The following is a 21,164-nucleotide window of genomic DNA, read 5'->3' as shown; positions in this document are numbered from 1 at the left end:
GGAGGGAAAGGCTTCTTTGGGGCACTTTCTAATTTTTTTAGCTTTTCTTTTTTGTGGGGAAAGGATTGTCTTCCGGAGCAAAGCCACAGACCTCATCGAGGGCTTGGAAAGCCCTATCTCGCCTTCCAGAATCCTTAGGAGACATGTACAGCAGATGAAGAAACCCAAACCACATCAAGGGAACTAACGCACAGTAAAACTTTCAGCACTTGAGTTCAAAACAGCGGCGTCCTGACTCAGACGGAACCTGTGGCCCTATTATATTCATTACAGGGGATGGACTCCTGGTGATGCTCCCTACAGTCACACCCTGGCCCTTTGAAAACATGTGCAGAAATCATAAAAACTCAGGCGTGAGGATACTGCCAGCATCACTCCCCACACATGAACCAGGATCGGAGCAACATAGAAAATCCTGTAAGACCAGGGTTCCCAAACTCCAGGGCTTAATGCCTGATGATCTGAGGTGCGTGCCTGTGTGCTAAGTCGCTTCAGTCGTGTCCGACTCTTTGGGACCCTATGGACTGTAGTCCGCCAGGCTCCTCTGTCCATGGGATTCTCCAGGCAAGAACACTGGAGAGGGTTGCCGTACCCTCCTAGAGGAATCTTTCCAACCGAGGGATTGAACCCGGGTTATATTTCCAAGTTCAAAATTCCAAATGGTGTCTTTTTATGTCTCTCAAGTTGGCAAAAGTGTATACATAGGAGAATATACTTTATTTATGTTATTTTTTAAACAAAAGGAAAACTTAGGAACCAGAAAGAGAAAAATGACTCCTCTAAAGCAGCCCTTCCTTGCTTCCCACACCCTGCAAAAAACAGGGGGCTGTTGGGAGAATACATATCAGAAGCATGTGGGGGTTGGTATATGGGGAGGTCCAGGCATTTGCATTCTGAAAGCCTCTGTTGAGAACCCCTACATGGGAGACATCATTTTGCTGACGAAAGTCCAGACAGTCAAAGCTATGGATTTTCTAGTAGTAATGTTCGAATGTGAGAGTTGGACCATAAGGAAATCTGAGCAAAGAAGAACTGATGCTTTGAAATTGTGATGCTGAAGAAGACTCATGAGAGTCCCGTGGACAGCAAGGAGATTAAACAAGTCAATCCTAAAGGAAATCAACCCTGAATATTCATTATTCAGAGAAGGACTGACACTGAAGCTGAAGCTCCAATACCTTGGCCACCTGATGCAAAGAGCCAACTCATCAGGAAAAGTCCCTGATGCTGGGAATAAAGGAGAAAGGTGCGGCAAAGATGAGATGGTTGGATGGCATCACCGACTCAATGGACATGAGTTTGAGAAAACTCCGGGAGATAGTGAAGGACAGAGGAGCCTGGCAAGTTGCAGTCCATGGGGTCACAAAGAGTCGGACACAACTTAACAACTGAACAACAACAACATGGGAGCAGCCAAAGGGTCAGCTCACTGGAAAACCAGGGAGAAAAGGTGAACAGAAAATGAGGTGAGAGGGGGTGGGAACACGTTTCCGGCTAAATCAGGCATCACTGTCCCTGCCTCACCTATGGGAAGGCTCAGACCTCCCAGAGTTTCAGGCGGCCCCAGTGTGGGGGGAGGGTGGGTTCACACACAGGGGAGGACACCCTCAGGCCCAAGCTGCCTTTTCACTTATTTCCCATGGGGCCCAATGTTCACCAAAGGCACACTCGCTCTTTTCATCAGACCAACCAGCCTCATATGCTCCTGATTATCTGCTGCCTCTACAGCTCAGGGCCTGGACTGTGAAGGACCCCGGTCATCTGTCATTCACACACATCGTCAGAACACAATCCTGCACGTTTCAGGCCCACTAGAAGTGTACTTAATAAGTGCTGGTATTTATAGAGACAAAAGGATTAAGCGATGATACCACTAACATGTGGAACCTAAAAAATAATATGGATGAATTGACTTATAAAATAGAAACAGACTCACAGACATAGAAAACAAACTTATGGTTCCCAAAGGGGAAAGTGGAGGAGAGGGATAAATCAGGAGTTTGGGATTAACAGATACACACTACTATATATAAAATAGATAAATAACAAAGACCTACTGTATAACACAGGGAATAATATCTTATAATAACCTGTAATGGAAACAAATCTGAAAAAAAAAATATATATATATTGCTGTACACCTGAAACTAACACAACATTGTAAATTGCATAGTAAACTAACACAATGTTGTTAAGTCAACTATACTTCAAATAAAACAAAACAAAACAGGACTAACTGAAGAGCTTCCCTGATGTATTTGGTACAAATACACAAATTCCACCAAGACAACCCAAATCAAGTTCCTCCTTGGCCTCCCAGTGAAAAAGCCACAGCACCAAATACTACTTCTCTTAGTAACAGGCCACAAACCCCAGAGCACCTTCGACCCAGAAAGGGTGGCCGAAGAGGGGTTAGTTGAGCTACACCTGGAAAGAAGGATGGTATTCACACTGGCAAGAAATGGAGCTCTCATTGTAATCTCTTTCACACTATTTGATTTTTTGACTTAGCCGTAGGTGTCACTTTGATTGAAAAGAACAAAATGTAAACAGAGCAGAGAAAGAGAATATTCTAGCCGAGGGTGCTGTGAATGGGCTAGTGGGTCTGGGAAACGGAGGCGGGCCTGGCCAGAGGGCATGCGTCAGGGGATGCAGCAGTAAGATGTGGATGGAGAAGGATCCTGAACTCAGGAGAGTGGCTGAACCCTAGATGATGGATAAATACACGTTTGCTGGGGCTTCCTGGGTGACTCAGCAGTAAAGAATCCACCTGCCAATGCAGAAGACTCGGGTTCCATCCGTGGTCCAAGAAGATCCCCTGGAGAAGGAAATGGCAGCCCACTCCAGTATTCTTGCCTGGCGAGCTCCATGGACAGAGGAACCTGGCGGGCTGCAGTCCATGGAGTCGAAAAAGAGTAAGACAAGAGTTAGCAGCTAAACAACAACAACAACACATTTGCTGGCTGGGAGAAAAGGCAGGTCGGGGCTGGACTAGGGGAGGCCCTGCCTGAAGAGCTTGCTATGGTGTTTGGAATTTACTTTCCAGTCAAGTGTTTTCCATGGTTAAGTCCCTCACTTGACACAAGAGTCGCACAGAAGGCAAGCGAGCTGGGATCTGCCACATCTGGGAGAAGGCACCAGGCAACAGAAGCCCTCTCGACCAGGTCCCGCGTCCCGTTACAGGCTGCAAGGCCACTGTAGCAGCAAGACACGGAGGTCTCCCTCCCCGACAGCAGCTCACAGCACAACCTCGCCTGCCCGTGGCTCCAAGGATGCCATTCCCACATACCTTTATCTTGGGAGCCAAACCTGCTTCTTCTTCCCTTTCTCAAGAAAATTCTATAGCAGAAGGGAGGATGGAATAATCTGTACCTGGATCAGATCCAGTGTACCTAGGACATGCTCGGAGCACCTAGTTGGTGCCCCGCCCAAAGGATTAAATTACCTCTGCTCTAGAGGCAGCCAAATTCCCAAGATTACAGGTAACAGGGTTGGAATTTCATGGGTGGGACTGGAGATCTCACTGGGAAACAGAGAGGGGGTTGCAGGGAGCACTGGGTGCAGGGAAAGGCTGGACCACTGGTCACTGCGACCCACCTCGCCTGGCTCTAGTAAGACAAGCTAGGGCTGCTTGGGAGTGACCTGGGAGCGTTCCTGTGTTCAAGCCGCATATGCGGCAGGAAGGACTGTGCTGTTGCTGTTTAGTTGCCCAGTCGTTTCCGACTCTTTGGGACCCCATGGACTGTAGCCCGCCAGGCTCCTTCGTTTCTGGGATTTTCCAGGCAAGAATACTACAGTGGGTTGCCATTTCCTTCTGCAGTGGATCTTCCGGACCCAGGGATCAAACTCATGTCTCCTGCATTGGCAGGTGGATTCTTTACCACTGAGCCACCATGGAAGCTCTGAAGGGCTGTGTGGCCTTAGGCAAACTGCCTTACTTCTCTGAGCCCCAATGCCTCTACACATAAATAATTATAATAATTAAGCAGTCACATCACCAGCTAACTCTACCCACTTAACAGACAAAGAAACTGAGGCATAGTAGGATAAGCAACTGGCCCCAAGGTCACAGAGTACAGAAAGGACTGGAAGTCAGATGGACTGGCTCCAGACCATGCCCTTAACCACCAGGCTACACGACCCCCACCTCATGAAAATGTGGACTGGAAAGGTCACTTAGGACCTGCAGCTTCTCCCTCATCTCTGATGTGCCCTGCTTCTGTGCTGTGCTTAGTTGCTCAGTAGTGTCTGACTCTTTGTGACCCCAAGGACTGTAGCCCACCAGGCTCCTCTGTCCATGGGGATTCTCTAGACAAGAATACTGGAGTGGGTTGCTATGCCCTCCTCCAGGGGATCTTCCCAACCCAGGGATTGAACCCAGGTCTCCCACAGTGCAGGCATGCAGATTCTTTACTGTCTAAGCCACCAGGGATGCCACCCCACTTCTACAACTGTGCTAAGTCACATGTACACCAGCTCAAGTACACAACCTTTTAAAGATCGAGTAGCCTTGATGCCTTAAAGACACCTAAATCCTTGATGCTGAAGTCCACGAAGGGCCAGGGGCAGAGGGTTGAGGGGTGGAGGTCTCTATATCCAGGCGGTACTTACAGGCCGTCAGAACCTAGTCCCTTGGAGGTCACAGAGCATCATTGTTCTCCAACTCTAGCCATCAGCCTCACCACTAGGCTCACACAGAACTGGGTACTAGCAGCTAGTTCAACATGAACTCACCTCTCTCCTGGAAAAGACCCTGAATCACCTGTCCATTCAGGCTGTGGGCTGGAAAGACACCCTGACCGACAATGAACGTTCGGCACTCGGTCAGGATTCAAAAACACATGAGACGAAATGCTCCAGTGGCCAGGCTGCTTGTAAGGAAGAATTTCACTCACCTGGCCTCCCAGAGGCCTCCCCAGACTCAGTGGCCTTGTCTATGTCATTGGCTTAAAAACACCCCACCCACAAGTGAGGACAAGACATCAGAGGCAGAACTGGAAAAACACCTCGTTCTCCCAAGTGTTCTGTCTTCCTGGCATCTGGGCAAATTTGCTAAGCCACCACTGCGCACTGAAGAAGTTTTTTTTTTTTTTTTTTTTTTGAAGAAGTTTAATACAAGTGTCCCCATGGAAGTGACCTGGGAGCACATGATCACGCCCCTCCCCCACACTCAGAGCACCAGCACATTGACTGTGTGTGGAAGAAGCAGAGTCCAGACAGTCCCACTCCCTACTTCAGCCCCCAAAGCTCAGCCATCACCTGTTCTGCATGACAGGGGTGGGGAGGGAATTTCCTCTGGGCTTCCATCTGATTTCAGAGTTCCAGCTCACACAATGCTGCCTGGCTGATGGGGGAAAAGTTCTGTGACTTGCCTAAGCTACCAGAGGTGGTCACCACTGCCCCAGGACAGGACAGCTCTCCAACTCCCAGATCCTGCACACCTGACCCTCCTTCAACTATTATTTTGCTATAAAAATCCAAATCAGGGAATCTCAAAGAAATTTCATTCAGTCAGACAGTGCCTGGGGTCTGAAGTTCATCCATTCAGTCACCCATCACATACTGAGCCCTGACAACATGCCAGACTCCAGTCTTAGGATCTGGGGACACAGTAATGGCCCCATCCTCAACCACTGCACTATTTTTGAGCTGCACACCTTTGGCGAAGTTACTAAAATTCTATGCCTTTCAGTGGCCTCATGGGATAAAATCTCTACTTCATATGCTTCTGGGAATGAATAACAAACACGTGTCTCTTGTGTCTCCTGCAAAGGCGAATTCTTTACCACTAGCTCCACCTGGGAAGCCCAAATGAGAAGATATAATAAGTACATTACTTTGTGGGCATCACTTTGCTGACAAAGGTCCGTCTAGTCAAAGCTGTGGTTTTTCCAAGAGTCATGTACGGATGTGAGAGTTGAACCATAAAGAAGGCTGAGCACCAAAGAATTGATGCTTTCGAATTGTGATGTAGGAGAAAACTCTTGAGAGTCCCTTGCTGCTGCTGCTGCTAAGTCACTTCAGTCGTGTCCGACTCTGTGTGACCCCATAGACGGCAGCCCACCAGGCTCCCCTATCCCTGGGATTCTCCAGGCAAGAACACTGGAGTGGGTTGCCATCCCTTAGACAGCAGGAAATCCACCCTGAGTATTCATTGAAAGGACTGATGCTGAAGCTCCAATACTTGGCCACCTGATGCAAAGAGCTGACTCTTTGGAAAAGACCCTGAAGCTGGGAAAGATTGAGGGCAGGAGGAGAAGGGAGCGACAGAGGATGAGATGGTTGGATGGCATCATCAACTCAATGGACATAAGTTTGAGCAAACTCCTGGAGAAGTGAAGGACAGGGAAGCCTGGCGTGCTGTAGTCCTTGGGGTTGTAAAGAGTCGGACACGACTTAGCAACTGAACAACAAAAAGGCACATTAACCACCTAGCACAGTAGAGGAGATGCTTGGTAAATGTGACCATTACTAAAAGTTTTTGTAAAAGGGCTCCAGCAAGTATGGAATCACCTGTGTTAATACAAATGTCTTTGAAATATCGTTAAGAACCTCCACCCAAACTAGCTTAATCTTGCCTAGATAGGAGATGTGGGTATTTTTCCCTGCTTGCTCATAAATGGCTGTTTGGCACAAAGGATGTTCATTACAGGCTTGAACTGAATCATGAAGACTACAGAATCAGATAGGCCAGAAATTAAACAGAGCCCAGGGTCCCAAAAGGAAGCTACCAGCCACAGGGCACTGAGGACTCCAGGCCATAGTTCCTACAACCTCACAATAAAGGGACAGGACACTTTCCCAGAAGTCCAGTGGTTAGGACTCTGAACTTCCACTGCAGGGGGCACAGGTTTGATCCCTGGTCTAGAACTAAGATCCCGCATGCCACACAGTGTGGTAAAATAAATAAAAATAAAGGGCTTGGGGCTTTCCTGGTGGTCCAGTGGCAAGAAATCTGCCTGCCAACGCAGGGGACACAGCTTGATCCCCCTTCTGGGAAGAATCCATATGCCATGGAACAGCTAAGCCTGTGCAACACTACTACTGAGCTTGTGCTCTAGAGCCCATACTCTGCAACAAGAGAAGCCTGCGCACCGAAACTGGAAAGTAGCCCCCACTCACTGCAACTAGAGAAAGCCTGCAAGTAGCCACGAAGACCCAGCACAGCCAAAAATAAATAAATAAATAAATATTTTTAAAAAAGAAATAAAGCAATAGCAATGGAATCCCCACTCTAACCCCCTCCGACAGAAAGAGGCTGGACAAAGGGGAGGTGGCCCTGTGGTTTCCAATGGAGTCCAGACCCTCAAAGACCAACGGAACAGGCTCTGGAGCCCCACGTGACCTACATCCGGGCCCCGGCAGCTTCCTCCTCCCACCTTTGCACCTTTGGCAAGTTACTCAATCCCTCCCAGACTGTTTCCTTCTCTGGAAATGGCACTCATCGCAGCAGCCACCTTCTAGTCTCTGTGAAGATTAAAAAATACAATGAATGAAATTTGCCTGAGGTCTGGCATCCAGCTGCTGGGGCTTTTACTTACATTTTTGGTTCTTTTTGATGGGGGTGTTAGTCGCTCAGTCGTGTCTGACTCTTTGCACCATAGACTGTAGCCTGCCAGGGTCCTCTGTCCATGGAATTCTCCAGGCAAGAATATTGGAGGGGGTAGCCATTCCCTTCTCCAAGGAATCTTCCCAACCAGGGATTGAACCCAGGTATCCTGCACTGCAGGCAGATTTCCTGAGCCAACAGGGAATTCCCAATTTGGTGGGGGTGGGGAGGAGATAAATAGAAATTCCTAGGAAGACGTCATTTTTACTTAAATTCCTTTAAAAGATGACCACCTCCTAGAGAAGGGTGCCCCCAGAATCCACCCTGGTTGGAAGCAACACCCCACAAATCACTGCCTATTTGGATGAGATGACCTGAGCCATTGTTGGGAGTGACCGGCAGCCCTTATGTTCTCACTGCCTATCTTAACAGAAGAGAATCTGAAGCCCAGGAAAGTGAGGGGATTTGTACATAATAGCCTCTAAGGGTCTCGGTCCCTCCCACCCACTCCGTTTCCACATTCACCTTCCTTTGCTCCCCAATTCTAAATGAATGGAACCTGCTGCTTACATTAATCCTGATTATATAAGGAAGGAAACTTGGAGAGTCAAACAGGAGGGAGGGAAAAGCTAGTGTCAATTTACACTGGTGCAGAGGGCCCAAGACGAAAGAGCTGCAGAAAGTTCACTAGGGGCCCAGGACAGTTCAGACCATTAACTGGTGCTGAAGTCCAGGGCCCCGGCAATGGTAAGGCCCTTAAGTGCCAAGGTTTCCTGACACTGCTGATTGGCACCCATTCCTGCAGGGTCACCACAGGGTAAAGGTCTTCCCCAGCACTCAAGCACCCACAACCCTCTGAACTGCAGAGAAACAGGAAGCCGAGGCCACAGTGAGCTACAGGACTGGGCACAGGGCATCTGCTCCCTCCACTGTGCTCTGCCCATAGGTGGGGCAGGCTCTCAGGCCCCTCAGATTCTGGGCATAAATAAACCCACATGGTACTGCCGGGCACAGATATTCCAGAGAAAGGAGAGAGTCCTGTGCTGAGTCAGAAAACCTCAATTCCCATCCAGCTTTGCCAACAAGTCCCTAAGGAACTCCTGGCTGGGTATCCACAGGAATTCCCACCAGCAGGTAAACCTGAGATGTGGGAGATTTCCTCTGTCTAGTCACCTATCCATTACAATTGCAAATACTTGTCCAATGAATGGGCTTCCCCGGTGGTGCTAGTGGTAAAGAACCCACCTGTCAATGCAGGAGACAGAAGAGACATGAGTTCAATCCCTGGGTCAGGAAGATTCCCTGGAGGAAGGTATGGCAACCCCCCGCCAGTATTCTTGCCTGGAGAATCCCATGGACAGAGAAGCCTGGTGGGCTACAGTCCATAGGGTTGCACAGAGCTGGACACAACTAAAGTTGACTTAGCACGCACACACATCCAGTGAATAGAGTCAATAGATGATCTCTAAGACTAAGACTTAGTCTGATCTTAGATGATCTCTAAGTCTTAGAGATTTTAAGTCTTAGAGTCTCTAAGTCTTAGATGATCTCTAAGTCTCTTTTTGACTTCTAACATTCTAAATCTATAAAGCCACTAAAGAGTCCTTTGGAAAACAAACGCTTGAGAGGGGACGTGTTTAATTTGATGTGTGCTTGTGTGCTCGGTTGCTAAGTCATTTCCAATTCTTTGCAACCCCATGGACTGTAGCCCACCAAGCTCCTCTGTCTGTGGGGTTTTCCAGGCGAGAATACTGGAGTGGGTTACCATTTTCTTCTCCAGGGGATCTTTCTGACCCAGGGACTGAACCTGCATCTTTTACATCTCCTGCATTGGCAGGCAGATTCTTTACCACTGAGCCACCAGTAAATGTACGCTACGTTAGATACTATACATCTATACTATAGAACCGCGGCTTAAAAACACTTGTATTGGACTTCCCTGGTGACACAGTGGATAAGAATCCACCTGCCAATGGAGGAGACACAGGTTCCATCCTTGGTCCAGGAAGATTCCACATGCCTCAAAGCAACTAAGCACACGCACCACAGCTACTGAGCCCAAACACCCTATGCTCTGCAGTAAGAGAAGCCACCATAATGAGAAGCCTGTGCCCCAAAACAAAGAGGAGCGCCCCTCGCCACTACTAGAGAAAGCTCACACAACGCACCGAAGACCCAGAACAGCCAAAAATAAAATAGAGACAAATAAAAATTTAAAATGCTGTATTAAAAAAAAAAAAAAGAATTTCAGCAGAGATTAGAACCCACGTACATTGCCAGTGGGAGTGTAAAAAGGTGCAGCCCCTATGGAAAACAGTATGGAAGTTCCTTAAAGAATTAAAAATAGAAACTACCACATGATCCAGTCATCCCACCTCTGGGTATAGATCCAGAAGAACTGAAAGCTGAGTCCCAAAGACATATATATATATATACACCCAAGTTCACAGTGGTATTCTTCACAATAGCCAAAAAGTGGAAGCAACCCAAGTGCCCATCCATGGATGAATAAATAAACAAAAGGTGATATTATCCATGCAATGGTATACTGCTGCTACTGCTGCTGCTAAGTCGCTTCAGTCGTGTCCGACTCTGTGCGACCCCAGAGACGGCAGCCCACCAGGCTTCCCTGTCCCTGGGATTCTCCAGGCAAGAACGCTGGAGTAGGGTGCCATTGCCTTTTCCGGCAATGGTATACTATTCAGCCTCAAAAAGGAAAGAAATTCTGACAAGTGCTACAACACAGATGAACCTCAAAGACATGATGCTAAGTGAAATAAACTGGTCACAAAAAGACAAACACTGTATGATTGCACTTAGATGCGGTATCTGGAATAGTCAAATGCAAAGTGACAGAAAGTAGAATGGTGGTTGCCAGAGGGCTGGGGACAATGAGGCGATGCTGTTTAATGGGGACAGTTTCGGTTCGCAAAGAGGAGAAAAGTTCTGGAGGTGGATGGGGATGATGGTTGTACAGTAATGTCGATATACCACAGTAGTGAAATGCACACTGAAAAAAGGCTAAGATGGCAAGTTTTATGTGTATTTTAACCACAACTTTTAAAATTTTAAGACATTTTTTACATTTAAAATAATTTTTCTAATAACCACAATTTTTAAACGCTAACAATCTAATCAATAGCTCACTCCACATGCATTTCTGAAATCACAGTCTGAAGTCTGGCCACAATCCAATAGTTCCCTGAGGTTTCCTTGAACACCTGGGAGAGCAGTTTGGGGTTTGTTTATCTGTTTGGTGAAGGTGGTCGGGGGTCTCAAATGCACCATGTAATCCCCATGGACACAGTAACATTCCCAGCCTTGAGGAAGTACCTGGAAATTCCACCCAGGACGGAACGAAGGCAGAAGCTTTGATGGAAGATAGAAAGGCTTTGGGGCTTCCCAGGTGGCACTGTGGGAAAAAACCTGCCTGCCAATGGAGGAGATGCAAGAGACATGGGTTCCATCTCTGGGTTGGGAAGATTCCCTGGAGGAGGGCATGGTAATCCACTCCAGTATTCTTGCCTGGAGAATCCCATGGACAGAGGAACCTGGTGGGCTCCACTCCATGGGGTCGCGAAGAGTCAGACACAACTGAGCAACTAAACACACACACAACAGAAAAGCTTAAGATGCAGAGCTGGGATGCTCACCCTTTTCCACAGGCTGACCCCCAGCCTGGATGATGCAGCACTTCCCTGTCCAGTACACACAGGCCTGTCCCAGCCCAAGGCCATCATGCCAGGAAGCACTATCCCACCTGTTCAGGTGTGGCAGTAGCTGCCAAAAACCAGCCACTCATTTGTGTCTGAGAGACTGGATGACCACGCAGGTGGTTCCTGCCCTACCTTCAGAGCCAGGGAGCAGAGGTGGCCCCCTCAGGGCTGTGGGTAACAGCTCTCCCGGATCCACCCTGGATGGACTCAAGAGAGCTGGGTACCTCACAAGCCCCATGCACGGTTCCCCAGTCAAGAGTGGTCCTGCCAGCTTCTGCAAGACCGGCTTCCACACCCTTCCACAGAGACCACACCTTCCAAAGGAAGCCTCACGATTAGCCTGTTATCCACAGGAAAAAAAAAAAAGCCTTTTCAAGGCTACCCTGTCGCCAGCCTTCTCTTGCTCATTCCTCTACTACTAATTATATCAGGTGATGCGTCTGCATGCCTGCTTCCTATTAAAGTCTGAGAGAAGCACAAAGGGAGAGGCAGCCTCAGATGCTGTGATCTCTGTGCCCCAGCACTGTGCTTTACTGCAAAAGACACTCAAGAACTGAGGGGCTTCCCTGGTGGCTCAGTGGTAAAGAATCTGTCTGCCAGTGCAGGAGACACGGGTTCAATCCCTGGTCCCGGAGGATCCCACATGCCACGGGGCAACTAAGCCTGTGGACTACAACTATTGAGCCTTTGCTCCGCAACAAGAGAAGCCACCGCAATGAGAGTAGCCCCTGCTCGCCGCAACTAGAGAAAAGCCTGCATATCAACCAAGGCCCAGCACAGCCAAAAATAAATAAACAATAATAATAATCAATGGAGGAGGGTTCTGAGGTACACTGTATTTCATTCACAAAGCAGGCATTTTAAGGCCCGGATGCACTCTCCTCCCCAAACGGCCATCTGCTTGCTGAGCATCTATGTCCCATGGAGCGAGACATTTCATGTTTTCTGGGGCCTAACACGCAGGATAAGAGCCCAGGATATGAGCCCCATGACAGCCAAGCTCCAGAGTTGAGGGGAACACCAGAGGGCTAAGGACAGGCCGCAGGGAAATTTTCCAGACGTTACTGAAGCCAGATTTCCCACAAACACTGCTGTCAAATCAGCTCCGTAAGGCTGAATGATTTACGTGCAGGCAGGGCCAGGTCACAGCTGGAGGGGATGTTCTCTGGTTTCTTCACACACCCTTCCTACCAGACAATAACAGAGAAAGAGGACAAAAGACCAGAACCACCAGGCTTGATGTGCTAAAGGTCTCAGAGGAAAGATGCCAAAGGTAACATCCTGGACACTCACCTTTCAGTCTCCAAAATCCACTTGCAGGTACTACTTTCTGCACAGACAAATTATTTTCTAAGTTCGAGGGGAGCTATTTTTGTTTCCCTGGATGCTGAAGAGAATGGCAAGAACGTTTGATCCTGGATGAGATTTCATACCAATGAAAACCCTCATCCTGGAAACAGAGCTCAAGTGTATGATTTAAACCAAAGTCGAATGACAAGAAGCGTTTCCAGAAGGGAGGAGAGATGAATGGGTGCTGGGGATGAAAGTGAGGGGCCAGACCACAGGAGTCTCGTGTTGGTAAAACAGGGTCATTCTACCAACAGATTCTCCCAACAACAAACAGTGTGCTGCTAGGGGAGCTGGGGATGCTTGGGGTAGGCAGAGAGTCCCTGCCTTCAAGGAGGTTATAATCCAGGAGGGGAGGGAAAGAGCAAACCCAAAATCATACAAATCAAAAGTTACAAACTAAGGGGGTGACAGAGGATGAAATGGTTGGATGACATCATCGACTCAATGGACATGAGTTTGAGCAAACTCCAGGAGATAGGGAAGGACAGGGAAGCCTAGAGTGCTGCAGTCCATGGGGTTGCAAAGAGTCGGACACAACTGAGCAACTGAACAACAACTACAAACCATCCTGAAGTAAAGGACAAGGTAAAAATGCTGTGACAACAAAGGCAGGGACCGAGTTTAGATTCGAGGGTCCCAGAAGCAACTCTGAAGCAGTGACCGGAAGCCTGGGGGGAGTCACGCAGAAAGAAGCCCAGGAGAAGAAGGGGGCCACCTCGGGATGTAGGTAGCAGCAGGTGGGATGTGAACAGAGGCCCCGAGGAAGGTGATGTCCCTGCAGCCAGCTGGGTACCAGGAGCACAGCACAGCCTGTGCTGAGCCCTGAAAAGAAGACAGTCAGCTGACCCTCTATGCAATGTTTCAGTCTCTTTGGTTCTGACCTGAACACAAGCCACGGGGAGTGATGGTGTTCCCGTCACCGTGATGGGAGTGGTGGCAGCAAGTCTTCCAAGGTAAGGAGCGGCCCCTTCATCCTGACATTCCCACCTAAGTTCACCCAAAATGCCCCAGCTGTCTGGACTCACCCATCCTTGCTGCTGGCAAAGCTGGGTGACCGTGGCCGTGCCGGCTGACCCTCGATGACTCAGCTTCCTGGTAGTGAGCTCATAAAATGGCCCAGGCAGGAAGGAGTCAGAGAGCTATAAACAGAGCCTTCCAGAAGCATCGGCTACATGGCTCCCCTTGATTCCAGGGTGGGACTGTGGCCATTCAGCATTTCTAGAATTGTCTGAATGAACAGTTCGCAGTCTTCTAGTGTTGCAGTTAAAGGTTTCAAGTAAATTAAATAGACTACCATTTCTTGGCAGATAGTCTAGGAAACAAGGTCCCCCAAAAGTATTTGGGCATCTAGTTCTTTTAATTCCAGGGTGTGTGTGTCAGGGTGGGGGAGGTCGTCTTCCTAGCTTCCTCCTTCAAGCTGAAGTGCTTGTTAAGTCTATACTTTACATTCCAAATCAAAGGACAGTGCCCAAAGTTATACAGCCCATGCAAACAAAGAGTAGAACTTTTAGAAGCCTCCTAAGAAACCATATAGTTTTAGTTCCATTTTGTCATTTTACAGATGAACAAACTGAGACTCAGACAACTGAAATGCTTTCTAAGAGTCACTCAGCTAGTGGGCTTCTGGTTATCACAAGCTTATTATAACTCACCCTAAAATGCAAATTAAATGTTCTGTGTGTGTCTCCAGAGAAAGGATCCATTTTGCTGTGTTTTTCCTCCTTTCATTCCCTGCCCTCCATACTCAAGCTCTGGGTTGGCAAAGGTTCTTCCTGTCCCTTCAACTCTGGCTGCTCAGAGAGGATCAGAAATCTGTTTTCAATTTAAAAGCCACTTCTAGTAAAAGCCCAGCTCTGTAGTTAACTTTCGTTTTCTTTAGGTTCTGAAAGGGAATTTCAGAAATCTTCTTATGATTAGATTATCAGAAAACTCAAAAGACCCTGGAAGAGACATTCAAGGCAAGGTTAAAGTGAGAATTTTTATACCAGGTCAGGGGAAGCGTCACCGGCTAGACCAATCACAGATGCCAGTGGAGGGAACAGCACTAACTCCAAGGATAACAGACCCCACGGTGACAAACTGCAGTGTCAACTCCTTCTCTACCTCCTTCTGAACCTCAAAAGACTTTCTTGGAGGCAAAGAAGGAACTAGGAGTCACTCTAACTTGTCAATGTATTCCTTATTATTATTCCGTTGTTTTTATGAAGAAAAATTGCTAAAGCTGACCTTTCTTTTTTAATCAATGTATTTTTCATCTTGCTTTAGGTATTTTTTAAAATTGAATTATAGCTGATTTACAGTGCTATTTAATTTCAGGTGTATAGCAAAGTGATTCATATATATATATAATTCATATATATATATATATATAAAATACCTTTTCAGATTCTTTTCCATTATAGGTTATTATAAGGTATTGAATATAGTTTCCTGTGCAATGCAGTAGGTTCCTGTTGTTTATCTGTTTTATATATAGTAGTGTGTATCTGTTAATCCCAAACTCCTAATTTATCCCTTCCCCATCCCCCTTCCCCTTTGGTAGCTGTAAATTTGCTTTCTTTGTCATTGAGTCTGTTTCTGTTTTGTAAATAAGTTCATCTGTAACATTTTTTTTAGATTCCACAAGTGACATCATATGATATTTATCTTGCTCTGTCTGACTGAGTGAAGCTGATATTCTTGCTGTTCTGAGGACTCATTATAAATCTTCAGTCATTTTCGAAATAAATTTATTTAACGCTTCACACTTCCTGGCATAAATATACTCATTAATTCAGTGATTGTCTGAGAAGCCAAGATTCTAGGGAAAACAGTTTTTAAACACACTTACACTAAAAGAGAGTTCTCTAGTCTCTCTTGCTCATTTTAGGTTATTAACCCTTTCACTGACAACCCCTATTCCAGCAGGGCATCTTCTATGGTTTAAGGTCCAGCAGATCCAACTTTTGCTTGTACCCCAACTGTTTCTCCTGGGGAACAGCTCGGCATTGTTAAGCGACCCTGAAAAAGGCCCACCCACGTCCTCCCTCAAAACACCCAGCAGGATTAGTAACAAAGACGTCAGATGCCAGGGAAATCCACAGACACAAAAAGAGAAGGCTGGCCTTGGGGTCGGTCAGTTCTTGCCCATGTCACAGGACTGGTCTTGTGGAGAAACAGGACTCAGTTTTTAGAAGCTGGGAGATCCAGCAGCTTTTCTCTCTTAAACTGGACTGATACGGGCACCAGAAGGAAAATCCTCAAGACCCAGCAGCTTCCAGCCTTTATCAGAATCACTGGAGGTGGATGGACAAGCCCCAGGAACTGAATTCTCTGCATTTAGAGAAGGATCCACCAGAGACAGAAGGACTCAAAGAAAAGAGAGGGCAGGAAAAAAAAATTTCCAACTATTCAACTGCCTTTAAAAAGTGACAGGGAGGGGGCGACCCTGGTGAATCAGCAGTAAAGAATCTGCCTGCCAATGCAGGAGACGCAGGTTCAATCCCTGGTCCTAGAGGATTCCACATGCAGTGAAACAACTAAGCCACAGCGCTATAACTACTGAGCCTGTGCTCTAGCGCCCAGGAGCCACAAATACTGAGCCCATGTGCCACAACTACTGAAGCCTGTGAGCCTAAGGCCTGTGCTCCACAACAAGAGAAGCCATTGCAATGAGAAGCCCAAGTACTGCAATTAGAGAGCAGCCCCCACTTGCCGTGACCAGAGAAAAGCCCATGCAGCAGTAAAGACTCAGCAAAGCCAAAAATAAATGAACAGAAATATTTTAAATGTCATTAAAAAGAAGTGACAAGGAATGAGGCAGGAATCTGAGTATCCATCACAGGTCCCCATGTGGGACTCGAGATTAACCTCTGTCTTTGCCACATTTCTCTCGTGATCTAAACTGTGATTGGGCCTGAAAAGGTTACTCGGGCAAACCCTAAACCTCACCAAATCATGTGACTGTATTTAATTTTTAGCTACTTGCCTGGCTGCTGCTCCAGCTGGCATCTGCCACTCATGTCACCCATCAGTTAGGAGTTGATTATGAGCAGAAATGCCTGTGACATGACAGCTTCCTCCCTTCCTCTGTGTTATTGACTCCTCTGGTCCTCAGCTCTGCAGGGAAAGTTCCCACCAGGGGGAGGCTGGGCCTCCCTGGATGCTGCCAAGCAGTCACTTGGTGGTCGAACAGCGAATTAAAATTCAGAATGCGGGGGCAGGGAGGAAGAAGGAATTTCAGAATGGGGGGCAGGCCCTGGTGTGACCACCCCCACCAAACACAAAAACTTCCTCGGCTGATTCTGTGGGCAGAAGGCTCAGAGCAGAAACCCAAAAGCAGAGTGAGAGGGGAGGGTACAGGTGTCCTGGGGATGGCCAGGCACCTTGGGGACAGGCTGTGACATTCCAGGGGAGAGGGAATCGTCCAGTTCTGTCCTACCATCTACATCTCCTTCAGTCTAGATACAGATGTTGATATATTATTTCTTCCAGGGCCCTTTTCCTGACCGCTCTTGACAAGGTTTGGTTTCTGTGAGAAGAGACTCATCACCCCCCTCCAAGGAATGATTCAATGATACCTCTGTCCTCCTGGCAGACAGGGGACTTCTGTGGGGATGGACCTCACAGGCAAGAAACCTCCAGGCTTCCAGTGCTTGGCACATATAGTCACACCCACATGTTCCCAGTTCTGAATTAATTTTCTCATTAAAATGAAGACTAGGGGATGATGCTGCACTTTTACACATGGCTTTTAACTCTTTCTCGGTAGAGAAATTCCATGAATCAGGCTTATGCAAGCCAACACTTAGCAAACAAGCCATGGAAACAGTGACTAAGGAAAGAGAGCTGGTTCTACAGTCCATGACACGCCTTGGGCTCGTCCTTAGACTTTTGCACTCATGTACACACACATCAGCATCTTCTTTCCCTTGGAAAGGTTTCCCCCTATTTCTTCAGTGTGACTTCTGAGATCTGATTATCAGGCAATCACTTGTTTCTCTAATTCAGGCTGGAGACAGCCCTGGGACACCCATGGGATACAGCCTCTATTCCAGGGGAGCAGAACACCCCACTGCAAGTCAGAGGCAGGGCCCTGCATGTTTCCATTCATAGCAAGTTGGCTGGCAAGCTTCCTGCAGCTGCCAGCACCCACCCTCACATCCACCTTCCACACCATCTGCCAGGCCCAGGGCGAGGCAACATGCCAGTAAAACCCCCTCCCTGTGGGCAGTGTGAGGAAAGGAGGACCAGGGACCCCAGGACAAAGGCATCTGTGCCCTACCTCCTTCCCTTCTTCAATGATCAGTGGCCATGAGTAACCATAGCACACAGAGCAGCAAGGGACCAAGGTAGGTAAGGGCATCAGCAGATACAGAGTCATGCTTCAGGACGATCGGCCACCTTTCTCAGTCCCCAACCTCACCCACCTGCCACTCAAGGGGACAGACTCACCTGCAAAATGAAATGGAGCCTCTAAGGTGACAACCCCATGGAGATGAAAGGGAGGGGCCCCCACTCCCTGGAGGAATCCTTAATCACTGGCCTTAATCACAGTAGTTGTATGCAGGCCTCTCATCGCTGGTCCGACATCATCAATTTTAAATGTATTTCTGAGCATGCCCCAGAGTATAATTGGCTCTTCCTGATTACCCAGCGAAAGAGGTGGAGGCAGACGGCCACCCTGGTCTTTATTCAACAGATGGGAGACACAGAAGGTAAGGAGAGAGGCTAAGTGCCCAAGGCTATGCAGCTGCAGCGAATCCTACAGTGGCCGGAACCAGAGCCTGTATTTTCCATTCCAACTAGCTAAACCTACCCCTTTAACAGGATCCCAGTTTGATAATAAATACCACGGCCTGGCACCTGCAGAGAGCTTTATACTTTGTAAATGGTATAAAGGTCTGTTGACTGCAAAACAGGCTGTATTTTCTTACCACATGTATTAAGTAGAACTGAAAGGGAGGTGCAGCGGGCATTGTTACTCTTCCCTATTTGAGATGAGAATACTGCAACCCTAGCAGACCAAGGAGCTATGATGTAGTACTCTTTTCATAGGTCATTTTTAGGCTGTCTTTTGGAAAGGAATCCTTAAGCTAATCCAAAATCGAGTTACTATACTGAGTCCAACTTTGACTCACCGCTAAAATGAGAATGTGCCATAGCAGCTGCAGTTTGCTCCAGAGAAAGAAGCCAGAGAAAACCAAAAATATCCTATGGCAACAGCCATTTGTGATCATCCCCTTGCCCTACATATTGGAATAGGTGACCAAGGAACTTCTACCTATATGTTAGAGCTCCGAGTTCCATGCCAAACTATGACTTTTTGCCAGAGCTTCCTCAGCTCCCGTTTCTCCCTCCCAAAAATGCAGCTGGGACCCCAAAATCTCCTCTCAGAACCCAGTTCAAGGGCTCTGCCATCATTAACGAGTCTACATCTCAGCACTTCACATGCTCGCTCCTACCTGATTCCTTTCCTCAACTTGCCTTTAACAGGATCCCAGTTTGGTAATAAATACCATGGTCTGGCAGCTGCAGAGAGCTTTATACTTTGTCAATGGTATCAAGGTCTGTACCAGTACCTTCAGTGCTGGTACAGCAGAAAGAGGCGCAAGTTCCAGGCCATGTTATTGTTCTGAAGCTTAGTTTTCTCATTTATGAAATGAGAGACTGTGGGTGCTTTTTCCTATCTTCAAACCAAAGCTAAGAGGATCAAGTGACAGAATATAGGTTAAAACAACACGAAAATAATGCAAGATAGAGTTACAACAGCAACATACAAGCATAACCAAGCATTCAAGCAATAATACTTTCTGGGGTGGTCCAGTGGTTAAGAATTCACCTTGCAATGCAGGGGACGTGGGTATGATCCCTGGTCAGGGAATTAGGATTCCACATGTGGAGCAACTAAGCCCATGTGCCCCACAGCTACTGAACCCATCTGCCACAACTAGAGAGCCCATGCACGGCAACGAAAGATCCTGCCTGATGCAACGAAGATCCCGTGTGCTTCAATTAAGATCCAATGCAAATAAAAAATGAATTAAAAAAAATCAGTCTAAAAAAAGTAATAACACTTTCAAAAATGATAATAGGAGCTAATATAAAGTGAGAGCTTACCACTTACCACTGACACTATTCTTAACATTCTAGTTGTAGCATAATTCATTCTCATAGCAACACACTATGAGGTGTGTAGTGTTTTATTCCCATTTCACAGATGAGAAAAATAAGGCACAGAAAGATTTCAGCAATTTGTCCAGGCACCAGCCAGGCAGTCTGGACTCAGGGCCCATGCTGTTAACCTGAAAGGCCCTTATTTCAGCATATTACCTCTGATACAATCTGTCATTAGTGGGGCCTGTCAAGGTTTGGGCTTTCCTGGTGTCTCAGAGGATAATGCAATGCAATGCAATGCAGGAGACGCAGGTTTGATCCCTGAGTCAGGAAGATCCCCTGGAGAAGGAAATGGCTATTCACTCCAAAATTCTTGCCAGGAGCAATCTGTGGACAGAGAAGGCTAGTGGGCTAGAGTTCATGGGGTCACACAGAGGTGGACACGACTGAGACAAGCCACCTGCAAACGTGATCCCACCTGAGCTACTCAACAGCCCTGTCCAGTAGGTAAACAGATGATGTCAGTCCAGGCGGCTAATAATAGTCTATGAGACACAGAGACACCAAGCCAGAGAAATAACTCATCCAGGTTTCCAAGCAGATGAGTGGCAGGATGGGGACTTCAATTCATGGGGCCTGACCCCTCCACCCCCACCTCCACAGCTTTCCAGGGGTCCCAACACCAGCACAAGTGTGACACACACGTCGCCCCTCCCCAACGCCTGCCCACAGCAGCATCTCCAGGGAACAAAGGCCGAGGCCACACTGAGAGATCCATCAGGGGCCTCTGCCACCAGACCTCAGGGGACAGTGCCCTTCTGAGTCACTCACAGGATTTTGTGTGTGATGGATCCGGAAGCTGGTGGCCCCGGAGGACGTCCTCTCGGGGACACGAAGTGGCAGTCCCTCCACCTGACCCACGGTGGCCAGACATTTCCTAAACCTGTTATGCAACTTTTGCTTCAACCAAGCTGCTGCTGGGATTTCGCTCTATTTCAACATGTTTTGTTTTCTCTTCAGAGAGAAAGCACGAATGTGAAACCAAAACACTTCTTAGTGACCAGACTGCGGCCCTTCCCGGCAGGCTGGGATTACTGGGCGGGGGGTGGTGGTTCTCAAAGTTACCTTCTGGGAGCCAATTTCAGCTTCCAGAATGACTAACAACCGCAGGGGTGAGGAAGAGGATGTGTGTGTGTGGTGGGGGGTGGGGCACAGTACAACTGAAGGCCACTGTTTCCCAGAGGGGAAGGAGCCAACTCAAGAGTGCCCAGCAAAGAGCCCCCAGTGACACTGCCCTGCAGGCCCCAGAATTTCAACATGGCAGCCTGAGCCCTTCTGAGTTCACCAACCCCGGCCCTCGCACTATATGAGAGTCAATATCAAGTTGGGTCATTCTTCTCCCCAAAGCGAGCCGGTCTCATCACCTAAGCTCAGGGTCTAATTACAGGGAGCAG

The 21,164-nt window shown here is 47.8% G+C and overlaps 1 protein-coding gene and 1 long non-coding RNA gene across 5 annotated transcripts in view; one reads left to right on the top strand and one right to left on the bottom strand.

Annotated features, from left to right (window-relative positions):
• SLC25A37 (solute carrier family 25 member 37) overlaps positions 1 to 21,164 on the bottom strand; it is a 47,279-nt gene that overhangs the window by 16,094 nt on the left and 10,021 nt on the right. The window contains exon 1 of one of the 4 annotated variants that reach the window (XM_025281872.3): positions 20,542 to 20,667. The exons of 1 other annotated variant lie outside the window; for it this stretch is intronic. The gene's annotated coding sequence lies outside the window, so the exon portion shown is untranslated. Of the gene's footprint in view, positions 1 to 13,496; positions 13,612 to 13,640; positions 13,762 to 20,541; positions 20,668 to 21,164 lie in introns of those variants that run through there. 2 more of the 4 variants (XM_025281873.3, XM_025281874.3) reach the window with 2 other exon arrangements.
• On the top strand, positions 12,457 to 15,973 carry LOC123332895. The gene is made up of 3 exons (XR_006550057.2): positions 12,457 to 12,585; positions 13,481 to 13,568; positions 15,232 to 15,973. It is a non-coding gene; the product is annotated as an uncharacterized LOC123332895 (long non-coding RNA).

This window comes from Bubalus bubalis, chromosome 3 (assembly GCF_019923935.1).
Source record: "Bubalus bubalis isolate 160015118507 breed Murrah chromosome 3, NDDB_SH_1, whole genome shotgun sequence".
Taxonomy (NCBI): Eukaryota; Metazoa; Chordata; class Mammalia; order Artiodactyla; family Bovidae; genus Bubalus; species Bubalus bubalis.
Note: the sequence above shows the minus strand (reverse complement) of the source record. Positions and strands in the feature narration are given on the sequence as shown.